The sequence below is a fragment of the Dryas octopetala genome, chromosome 4, assembly GCF_963921425.1.
Source record: "Dryas octopetala chromosome 4, drDryOcto1.1, whole genome shotgun sequence".
NCBI classification, from domain to species: Eukaryota; Viridiplantae; Streptophyta; class Magnoliopsida; order Rosales; family Rosaceae; genus Dryas; species Dryas octopetala.
In genome coordinates, this window is record NC_141369.1 from 8,193,113 (window position 1) to 8,204,674 (window position 11,562).

Sequence of the window (11,562 nt, forward strand, 5' to 3'; positions counted from 1 at the left end):
CTTGCTCAATACAATCTTCAAGCTGATAATATTCGTGACCAAAGATATGATGGTGATAGCAATATGCATAGTGCATGGAATGACTTATAAGCTTTGTTTATCCAAGATTGTCCATATGCATATTATGTGCATTGCTTTACTCATCGCCTACAATTAGCTTTAAATGCTGCAGCTAAATGTGTGTCTGATGTTTGAGATTTTTATTCAATGTTAAGTGTCATGTGAATTTTGTTGATTCTTCTTCCAAGCGTCATTCTGAATTAAAATCTATTTGGGAAAATGAAATTGAAGAATTGTTAGCTGATGGAAATCTTGAGAAAGGTACTAGATTAAATCAAACTCATACATTGACACGAGCTGGAACGCTACTCGTTGGGGGTCTCATTACCGTTTTTGTAAGAGCTTGATTAATTTATTTGGCTCAACTTGTACAATGCTTGAGAACATGATTGAGAATGGACCATCTGAAGATATACGTGGGGAAGCTAGGAGTCTTTATAAAGTTATGACTTCTTTTGTATTTGTGTTTAACTTGCTTTTATTGCATAAAGTTATGGAAATCACAGATTTTCTTTCTCAAGCATTGCAAAAGAAATCTCAAGACATATTAAATGCTTTGAATTGTGTTTCAACAACAACAAAATTGCTTCTTCACGAGTTGAGAGCAGATGGTTGAGATGGTTTTCTTAAAAGTGTGGAATCATTTTGTGAACAAAATGAAATCGATATGCCTGATATGAGTGCTCGTTACATGACAGAGACACATCGTTCTTGCCAGTAAAAGAATTCTATTACAGTTGAACATCATTATCGTATAAATATTTTTTATGCTGTAATAGACTTTCAGTTGGTAGAGTTGGAAACTAGATTTACATCAAGAGCGATGGACGTCCTTATCCTTAGCGCATCGTTGGATCCTCATGATAATTTCAAATCATTTAAAACTGATGATGTATGTAATCTTGCAAAGAAGTTCTTTCCTCAAGATTTCACTCCAGTTGAAATGCATACTTTAAAAGTAGAATGCACATTTATGAGAAGGATATGCGATCTGACCCCAAGTTTCAAAATGTGGATTATGTTTCTAATTTATGTCGAAAATTAGTTGAAACAAGAAAGTCAGAGTTCTACCCACTGATTCATAGATTGATTTGTCTAATGTTGACTATTCTTGTTTCTTGCTAGTTGTATGATTCTTCATATTGAAAGGGAACTTTCTAATAGTATAGATACAGAAGAGGTCATTGATGAATTTTATGTTATGAAGAACCATAGGGTTTAACTTATATAGAGTTATATTGTATTTGCATTGCATGTTTAGTTTTTTTTTTCCACCTTAATTTTTTTTCTAGTCTTTATTTATGTATAGATACGCATTTTGAGGGGAAAGGCTCACTATGTCCCCTCTGACTAGGCGTATCTTTTTTTTTTTTTTATTAATGAAATTGCCTTGTACCGTCGAGGTTTTTTTGAATTTTATGCTATGAAGAACCGCAAGGTTCAACTTAGATAGAGTTATATTGTAGTTGCATTGCATGTTTAGTTTTTTTTTTCCACCTTAATTTTTTTTTTCTAGTCTTTATTTATGTATAGATACACATTTTGAGGGGTAAGGCTTACTATGTCCCCCCTGACTAGATGTATCTTTTTTCTTTTTTATTAATGAAATTGCCTCGTACCGTCGAGGTTTTTTTTAGCTTAGCCCACCTCATTTTCAAATCCGAGTTAGAGACACTTGCAACACTAACTATGTGATAGAAAAATTTGGAGTGAACAATGAAACCAAGCACATTGGAATTTGAACAACAAAAATAAAGTTGAAGAAGATAATGAAAAGAATTGAGAATGTTGGTGAAAGAGAAAGGGTCCTTTTAGGGTTTTTACCGTGCGGGTCTTCCTTAGAAAACATTATTGGGTGTATCCGATACACCGTCACATGGTGTAACTAATCCAACGTGTAAGGGTATTATTGGACGGTATATTTTTATTAATAGGATATAGTATTAATAACATTCATCAATATTATGACACGTTGAATTGATTACACCACGTAGCAGTGTATCAGTTATACAGAATAATTTCTCCTTTTCTTGGACCTCTCATGTTACTGAATCGAGCTTCTCTTCAAGCTTTGATAATGAATGCAAAATTGCAAATAACAACACGCAAATACAAATTAGAAAATGTGCAGGCATCACAGTAGGTCACCAACTTTCAAGTTTCTTCACTAAATTTATTAACAATAAATAAAGTCCAAAGTGTACTGAAATTTAAAACAAATGAAATATTATCATACTATCCCAATCAAGAAAAATAAAAAAAATATTATCACATTATTTATTAAATATACTTTGGTGAACAAATTCGATATTCTCATTTCATTCTTTTGTTGGATTACAAATTAGAATTTTGGAATGACACATGAGAATCATGAGATAACGATTCGAATGGATTTTTAAGATATAACAAGAATTTTGAATGCGTGCGTATACTAAACATGAAAATTAAATGTCATTCCACACCAAAAATAATAATGGAAATTAGAATTAAATACCAAATATTAATAGTTTTTCAGTAAAACAGCAAAACACTAATTTTTTTTAGTTTAGGTACTAACCTAGAGTAAGACATTTTGGATTAGGTCACAAATCAGTTTGTTATACAGTTGTGACTGTCGAACAGTTACAGTTGTAATTGTCGAACAGTCACAATTGTGACTGTTTAAAATTTATAAAAAATCAAAATTTTTAAGGGTTTCATACTTTTGATTTAGGTTTGGAGGATGAAATCTTATAACCTAAAGACTAAACATTAAAGTTTAAGCCTTGCAAATATTGAAAAAAATAACAAATTAATAAAAAAGTTATGACTGTTAGACAGTTACAGCTCGATATAACCATGTTTTTTAAAGTTGGTACCTAAACTGAAATGACATAAATGTTTTGATAGTTAAAATGAAAAAACATTACAATTTGGTACCTAAAGTCAATGGACCTAAATAATAAATCTCATACTCCTTCACAAACTCTCATCCCTGCTTTATATATAAAAAAAGAGTTCTTTGGGTATCCAATAAAGTTGAAAATTCGACATCCATATATGCAAGACAATTTTTCGGCAAAAACATGGAAAACACATGAATTTTGGTTATTTAACATGTACAATATCTATTATACCCTTAAGAATGAGGTTATGTTTTGCAACAAATTAAAATTAAAAGTGTAGATTGATACCAAATAAAATTAATATCCTAAATGAACTAATGAAGTTTATGTCATATACTTTGGTAAATTTTTCTCAAATATTAAATATGAGACTTCGGACATCTATCTCATAGAGGCTGCCAAATTAAACTTCCATACAACAAAGTTTAGACTCAAATTAATTTTGTTCTGCTAGTATTAATGACTTGAAAATATTCTATATCTCGATAATGGCATATGAAAAATCCTAATTATGGTCCCAATCCGAATGCAAGAATGGAAATTCAAAATATATGTTATAAAACTAAGAAAAAAAGACAAATTGAAAAAATTCTCATTTTTTTTGTAATAAAAAACAATTATCTCATTTCTCAAAAATTATTATGTATACAGTAACACGGCCACGTTGTATAACCTTTATATTATAACACATGGAATGGTATACCACATGGCCGTGTTACAGTTATACACATTCATTTTTCCTCATTTTTTTCTTTTCTCATTAGGGTCTTTTATATATTAGTCTTATTGTCCACAAAATTTGAACTCAAGACATTTTCCTACTTAGGGGAGATTTGGTGTCATTATCATTGGCTTCTTATTATTGGAAGGACTCCTGTATCGGCAATCTACAATAGGCAGCTCCCTGTATCCCCTGAGTGCACTTGTTGATTATTGTAGAAAGACTCCCACTCTCTTTGGACCAATTAGGAATATTCCACATAAGAAGTCTATTCCTTTTGAGGTTGCTAGCTCTTTTCCTTTCTCATATTGTAAGACAGCTCCTGCAGTGAGTGTGAAAGACATCAATTCAGAGAGAGAGAGAGAGAGAGAGAGAGAGAGAGAGAGAGAGAATCTCACTTTTGGCATTAGGATGAAGCAATCTAGATGAAAACACCATCAACTCAGCATCGACATTATGAATGGGGCTGATCAACAATAGATTTTCATCCACGAGATCCAACAGTTTTTGGTAGTTTGTTTGGCTACAAATGAACAAAATTCTAACTTTATTCTTATGGATATATATATAAATCATGAACTTAGGAAGCCAAAGTATACCTCTTAACATCCTTAGGGAGAAAATACAGTGCAAGTTCTTCATCATCCTCTTGGAATAGACCATGCCAAACAGAGGATCTCTCAAGCACATTGAAATGAATATATGAAGCCAATCTTTGTGAGAATTGATATGTCTCACAATGAACTTTGCCTGTAGATCGTCCCTCAAGATCACCAAAGTAGTAGCATTGTACAGGATCATCAGGATCATGATGAACAAGGAAGTGTCCACTAAAGAAAGAAACATTTATTAAAGTTCTGACAATACTGATCAATGAAAATAAAATATTAAATGCCACATACATCTGAAGGACCTGAAAAAGGGTTTTGAGATTTAAATCCATAAGTAGCAAGGAAAATCATTCTTTTAGATGGTAAGCCTTTACATGCTAATAGAATATTATCAAAGATGGAGATGGATGGATAAAAGGAGACAGTCATATTGAGAATACGAAGGTGAAATCACCAGATGATTAAGTTAAAAAACAAAAACAAAAACTAGTAACTTAATACCAAATAATATTTTCACTCTAATTATGCTTAGCATTCAAATCAGTAAACAAGTTTCCAAAATCATAAAAGAGGATGCAATATTAACATCTTAAATAGACAAGTTACCCACTTCCAAGTAGCATGTTCAGTAGGACGACGATCTGGACGATGTAGATACAGACTAGAGAAAGCATGGATAAGTTCTCTCTCTTCAGCATCTGAATGCTTGCGCTCAGCAATATTACTGCCTGAAGTAATGTAGGTTCAAGATTTAGTAAGACAATACTACAATTAAATTTTAAGAGAATAAGAAGATCCATTAGATTTTACAGGCAACTTCCATTAGAAAGATATGCCTCACAAATAATAAATTAAAACTACATATGGATCTTTGACATTGAGTACTAATCATCTTAAGGCATATATAACTCATGTGGTTTCATGTGGCTGCAGATTCTTGTTAGAAGTACATACTGCGCAAACACATGGCTTTGAAACTTAAAAAATAGGTGAGTTGCTGCTTTTGATACCGCAGGCTGGGCTATTGTTCGTTGATGACATTGGTTAAAGAGTAGATTTAATGAGCCTATGCAAAGCACAAAGAGATTGCAAAATGAAAAAAAACATAAAAATATCCATATATGCTGGCTGAGCCCAGTGTCATCGGAAGTTGGACTTTTAGCAATGAACAATGAAGCTAAATTCAAGTTCAGCTCTGAGGTTAAAGTTCTTCTTTAAATAGGCAAATGGATTTGGAAGGACAGAGATGTTTTTAGTAAAGGTTGTGAAAACACTTTTAACCACAGCAACAACCATGACTATAAAACAGTGCTATTGCAAATTGTCATTTGATCATTTTGTTGACTATTAGATGAGAACGGGGAAGTAACTCTTTCAATAGGAAAATTGCATCCAGCAAGGGCAAGCAATAAGCATATAATCCAATATCTAGGACCAACCAAAATCAAATTTAACACAAAAATCAAAATTGTCCAATTAACTGCTATTCTTATCTGAAAGAGACATGCATATGAGTATGTGACAAAAACACAGCTGAAGCAGATAATGACAAGAATCAAAAATGTTGGTGACAGAGAAAGGTCTTTTAGGGTTTTTACCGTGTGGGACTTTCTTGAACCTCTCATTCTGCTAATATTATATTACAAATAATGATAATAATTGTTGGTGTTCTCCAATGGGGCGGCTAAAGCTGGCGGGTAAGGGCAACAAACACCAAGAGGGATTCTCTTAAGCTCTGTAAATAGCGTTGCTTCTAATCTATGTCGTATTCATCAAAGAGCCAGTCATCAAGTATAGAGAAGGCAAAGACAGAGACAATAGTATTTAGCTTCTCATACTTGTATATATCAAGAACAAGGCATGGCAATATGTATTTTTCATTAGTATTCATCCAACTAAGAAGATTGATATAGTAGCAATAGGAATAGGAGTTACAACAATGAACAACATTTCACTAGAACCAACCATCCATGAGGTGTAACTTGATTTTGTGAACAAAATAGTTGCTTTCTCCAATATTTCTGGAAACAACAGAATGTACAAGCATATTCTTTGAGGTTTTACAAATTTCTGTACTTTGGAAGTAATGGTGCTGAAAAGAATCCCTGTTTCTTCTTTGATCTATATTTGTTTGTATAATTTGTTAGATGATAGTTGCCTACTGTGGTTATATCTTTCGGTGATCTCTTTCAAACTCAAAGCTTCCCACCATCTTTCCAGATTCCACCAACCAACCATATCACCTTCCTTGTGATGGGCTTGACTATTATATTGGAGGACAAAAGACTCCCAATAAGAATTTTTGTGAACTTCTTATCACTTCTTCTATAAAAACAGAATTCTAAGTTATTCCATTAAGGCATAGAGAAGACATTGAAAGCACACATGCATACTATTCTGCAGGGAGAGAGAGAGAGAGAGAGAGAGAGAGAGAGAGAGAGAGAGAGAGAGAGAGAGAGAGAGAGAGAGAGAGAGAGAGATTTGTGATAATATGCTCATTGAAAAGGAGGAACACACTTGAACTGTTGTGATTCTGCATTTCTAAATGTACAAAAGCCGCCTTGCTTGGAAATTCATAGAGGATTTAGATTTATTCCATTTGTTATAACTTTTAATTAACATTCTCTAAAATTTGTCTCATGATAATTTTGGTGATGTTTCTATAAATACCTAATTATATAAAGAACATATTATATCACCCAATAGCTCCCCTCTAACCAAGATGAGTTCCACCAAAGGAACATCCCTAAAATACTTTGACTAAGATGCCAAAATAGAAGCTAAATGGAGGGCTGACCCTAAATAGTTGAGAGAAGACTCTGGTGTTGTTGTATTTATTAATATGAAATACATGCATAAAATCTAATGTATCTCCCAAAAGCAAATATAGGTCCAAACTGCACTCTACCATCCCTTATTTGTTCTGCAATCAGCACCATAATAAAATAAGTACCTTGGCTTAAATATAGTGTAGGTTTTAACTATCAGATTATATTTAACAAGTTAACAGAATGAAAAAGGCCTTAAAAGATAAACTCTAGACAACCTAAATCGAGAAAGAAGTAGAGGAACCACAAATTTCTATCTAGTTTCACATTGAACTGAGGAAACAAAAGTGATACAAATATCTAATAAAAAAACATAAATGGGAGCTCAACACAATCAAATATGATTCTTCTAGAAATCTTTTGATCTGAAAAGACATGATTTCCAGTTGACCAAATGCAACTCAGGCTACAAATTTTAGTTGCTTGCCCTACAGAATCATCTTCAAAAATTTCAGCAAAGCACATAACCAAATGTTACAACCAATATGAGTGATATGCACACCTTTATCCCCTTTTCACTTTCGGCAGACCAGCCACTATAAGTCAAATTTCTAATAATAGTTTAAAAGATCTATTACCTTTTTTAACTTGCTCAATAAAATTTGAGATGCTTCCCTTCCTGCTGCTGTTGTCATGCATAGGTGTAACACTAGAATTTGCTTTCCACATGCTTGGGAAAATGATTGACAAACAATGAGGGATTTTCCTCCTTTTGCTTTCATTCTGTAGCATGTTCACAAACCACAGGTATTTCAATTTGTCATTTGATAAAATTGTAGATTATTGGAGGAGAAATGGGTACTGCCCCTTTTAAAGGGATTTTACCAAGTGTACTGTAAAGATCTCAATAAGAATACAGCATCCAACAAGGGCAAGCAATCAGCATATAATCCATTATCTAGGACCAACCAAAATCAAATTTAACACAAAAATCAAAATTGTTCAACCAACTGCTATTTTATTGCGTGAGAGACATATATATGGAGAACATTTTATTGCACAATGAATGAAGGAAGTGTACAAATTAGGCAAAATTACTTGAGGAAGAAGCCTAAATTGTTGCATTTTCCTTTCTCTAAGTTTCTCCACAATCTAAAGAGCTCAATTAAGGCACTTAGAGAGTTACTCAAGGCATTTATAAAGACCATATTCCACATTAACATTATAATTGATCAACAAGTCAGAAAAAGGGAGGGGTGGGGGGGTGGGGGGTCCGAAATTAAGGACAAACAAATATGATGAATTAATCTTTAAAATACAGCCACATAAATTGCCTAAAGAATCTAAATGGAAAATGCGTGCATAATCAACCACAACACAATATAGCAATTAAATCAAGAAGCAGTTCAATAAAAATACAAGTAAAAACTTAATAACAACATAACATGGAATATATAAAAACCATCATAAATTCACAATACAAGCAGACAAGCAAGCTTGATTTATTGACCCATAGGGGACACTTTCAAGCAAACATATGAAATAAATGTATATAACATATATGTAGAGTTATAGACAAGCCACCCACTTGCAACACTAACTATGGTACAAATTGGTCGTCACAGTAGAGAAATTTGGAGAGAATAAAATTTGAACAAAAATAATGTTGGTGAAAGAGAATGGTCTTTTAGGGTTTTTACCGTTTGGGTCTTTCTTGAACCTCTCATTCTGCTAATATTCTATAAAAAGATAATTATAATAATTGTTGGTGCTCTCCAATGGCGGCTAAAGCTGGCAGGTAGGGCAACAAGCACCGGGATGGATTCTCTTTTGCTCTGCAAAATAGTGTAAGAGTGCGATTTTCTAAACCTTAACCCTCAAACTCAAATCCTATATGAAATTTATAATTTACCACCACATAAAAAATAAAAAATAGACAACTCGAGGCAAACTCGAAATTAAAAAGAAAAGAAAAAAAGATTATCCTAAAAAATTATGAAGATAATTTTGTTGATTAACGATACTTATCCCAAAACTCTTTCCTTAGATACCTATTCCCAATCAAATTATCATTTACAAATTATAAGAGATAAGTAAGGAAATGATTACATAATTTAAATAAAAAAAAGTACAAAAAGATGACATGTAGTCATAAATCATAATTAATATATGTAATTTAATGACGTGGAAGTGCAATCAAATGATTCAAATATACAAAAGAGACTTTGGACATCTATCTCATATAATCATGGAGCCTAATAAGAAGCCAATGATAATGACACCAAATCTCCCCTTATAAGGAAAATGTCTTGAATTCAAATTTTGTGGACAATAAGACTAATATATAAAAGACCCTGATGAGAAAAAATGAATGTGTATAATAGTAACACGGTCATGTGGTATACCACTCTACGTGTTATAATATAAGGGTTATACAACGTGGCCGTGTTACGATATACACCATAATTTGTGAGAAATGAGATGCTCAATTTTTAAGAGATTTTTTTCAATTTGTCTTTTTTTCTTAGTTTTATAACATATATTTTGAATTTCCATTCTTGCATTCGGATTGGGATCATAATCAGGATTTTTCATATACCATTATTGAGATATAGAATATTTTCAAGTCATTAATACTAGCGGAGCAAAATGAATTTGAGTCTAAACTTTGTTGTATGGAAATTTAATTTGGCAACCTCTAAACTTTCTCATGGTTCTCTAAAGTCATAGTAATGGTCCTTGTCCAAGTGATGCAATATACATCTGTCCAAGGAACTAATAGAGAAAAGATCTTAAGTTGATAATCTGAAATTGGAAGGAAGAGAGAGACCAATACGATCCACTTCAAAGTACTAACTACACTGTATCTGCAATCTACAAAAGGCAGCGCCCTGTATCCCCTGAGTGCACTTGTTGATTATTGTAGAAAGACTCGCTCCCACTCTCTTTGGACCAATTAGGAATATTCCACATAAGAAATCTATTCCTTTTGAGGTTGCTAGCTCTTTTCCTTTCTCATATTGTAAGACAGCTCCTGCAGTGAGAGTGAAAGACATCAATTGAGAGAGAGAGAGAGAGAGAGAGAGAGAGAGAATCTCACTTTTGGCATTAGGATGAAGCAATCTAGATGAAAACACCATCAACTCAGCATCGACATTATGAATGGGGCTGATGAACAATACATTTTCATCCACGAGATCCAACAGTTTTAGGTAGTTTGTTTGGCTACAAATGAACAATATTCTAACTTTATTCTTATGGATATATACAGGTTTGGATAATAACATCTTCCCAAAATTTGAATTGTATGTTTCCATGTTTCAAATTCTTTCAAAGCAAGTTAATAACATCTTCTCTTAAAATTGAATTGTACGTAGTATTTTCTTACTAAATCTTGAACCTACATTACTTCAGGCAGTAATATTGATGAGCGCAAGCATTCAGATGCTGAAGAGAGAGACCTTATCCATGCCTTTTCGAGTCTGTATCTACATCGTCCAGATCGTCGTCCTGCTGAACGTGCTACTTGGGAGTGTGTTTTGTCTATTTAATATGTTAATATTGCATTCTTTTTACGATTTAGGAAACTTATTTATTGATTTGAATGCCTAGCATAATTAAAGTGAACATATTATTTGGTATTAAGTTACTAGATATATACTACGTAATTTTTCTTTTGTTTTGTTTTTTTTAACTTAATCATCTGCTGATTTCACCTTTGTATTCTCAATATAACCGTCTCCTTTTATCCATCCATCTCCATCTTTGATAATATTCTATTAGTATGTAAAGGCTTACCATCTAAAAGAATGATTTTCCACGCTACTTATGGATTTAAATCTGAAGACCCTTTTTCAGGTCCTTCAGATGTATGTGACATTTAATATTTTATTTTCATTGATCAGCATTGTCAAAAATTTAATAAATGTTTGTTTCTTTAGTGGACGCTTCCTTGTTCATCATGATCCTGCACTATGCTACTACTCTGGTGATCTTAAGGGACGATCTACAGGCAAAGTTCATTGTGAGACATCAATTCTCACAAAGATTGGCTTCATATATTCATTTCAATGTGCTAGAGAGATCCTCTGTTTGGCATGGTCTATTCCAAGAGGAAGATCAAGAACTTGCACTGTATTTTCTCCCTAAGGATGTTAAGAGGTATACTTTGGCTTCCTAAGTTCATGTATATATATATATATATATACAGACTTCTTCTATTGAGGTATACCTCAACTTATTTATGTTGAGGTACACGAGTCTTTTTGTGTCGATTCGAACCGTTTATTTTTTACATCTTCATTGATAGATCATCCTTGTAAAAAATTAGCTCAACATAAATAAGTTGAGGTATACCTCAATAGAAGGAGCCTATATATATATATATATATATAAACATGAACTTAGGAAGCCAAAGTATACCTCTTAACATCCTTAGGGAGAAAATACAGTGCAAGTTCTTGATCTTCCTCTTGGAATAGACCATGCCAAACAGAGGATCTCTCAAGCACATTGAA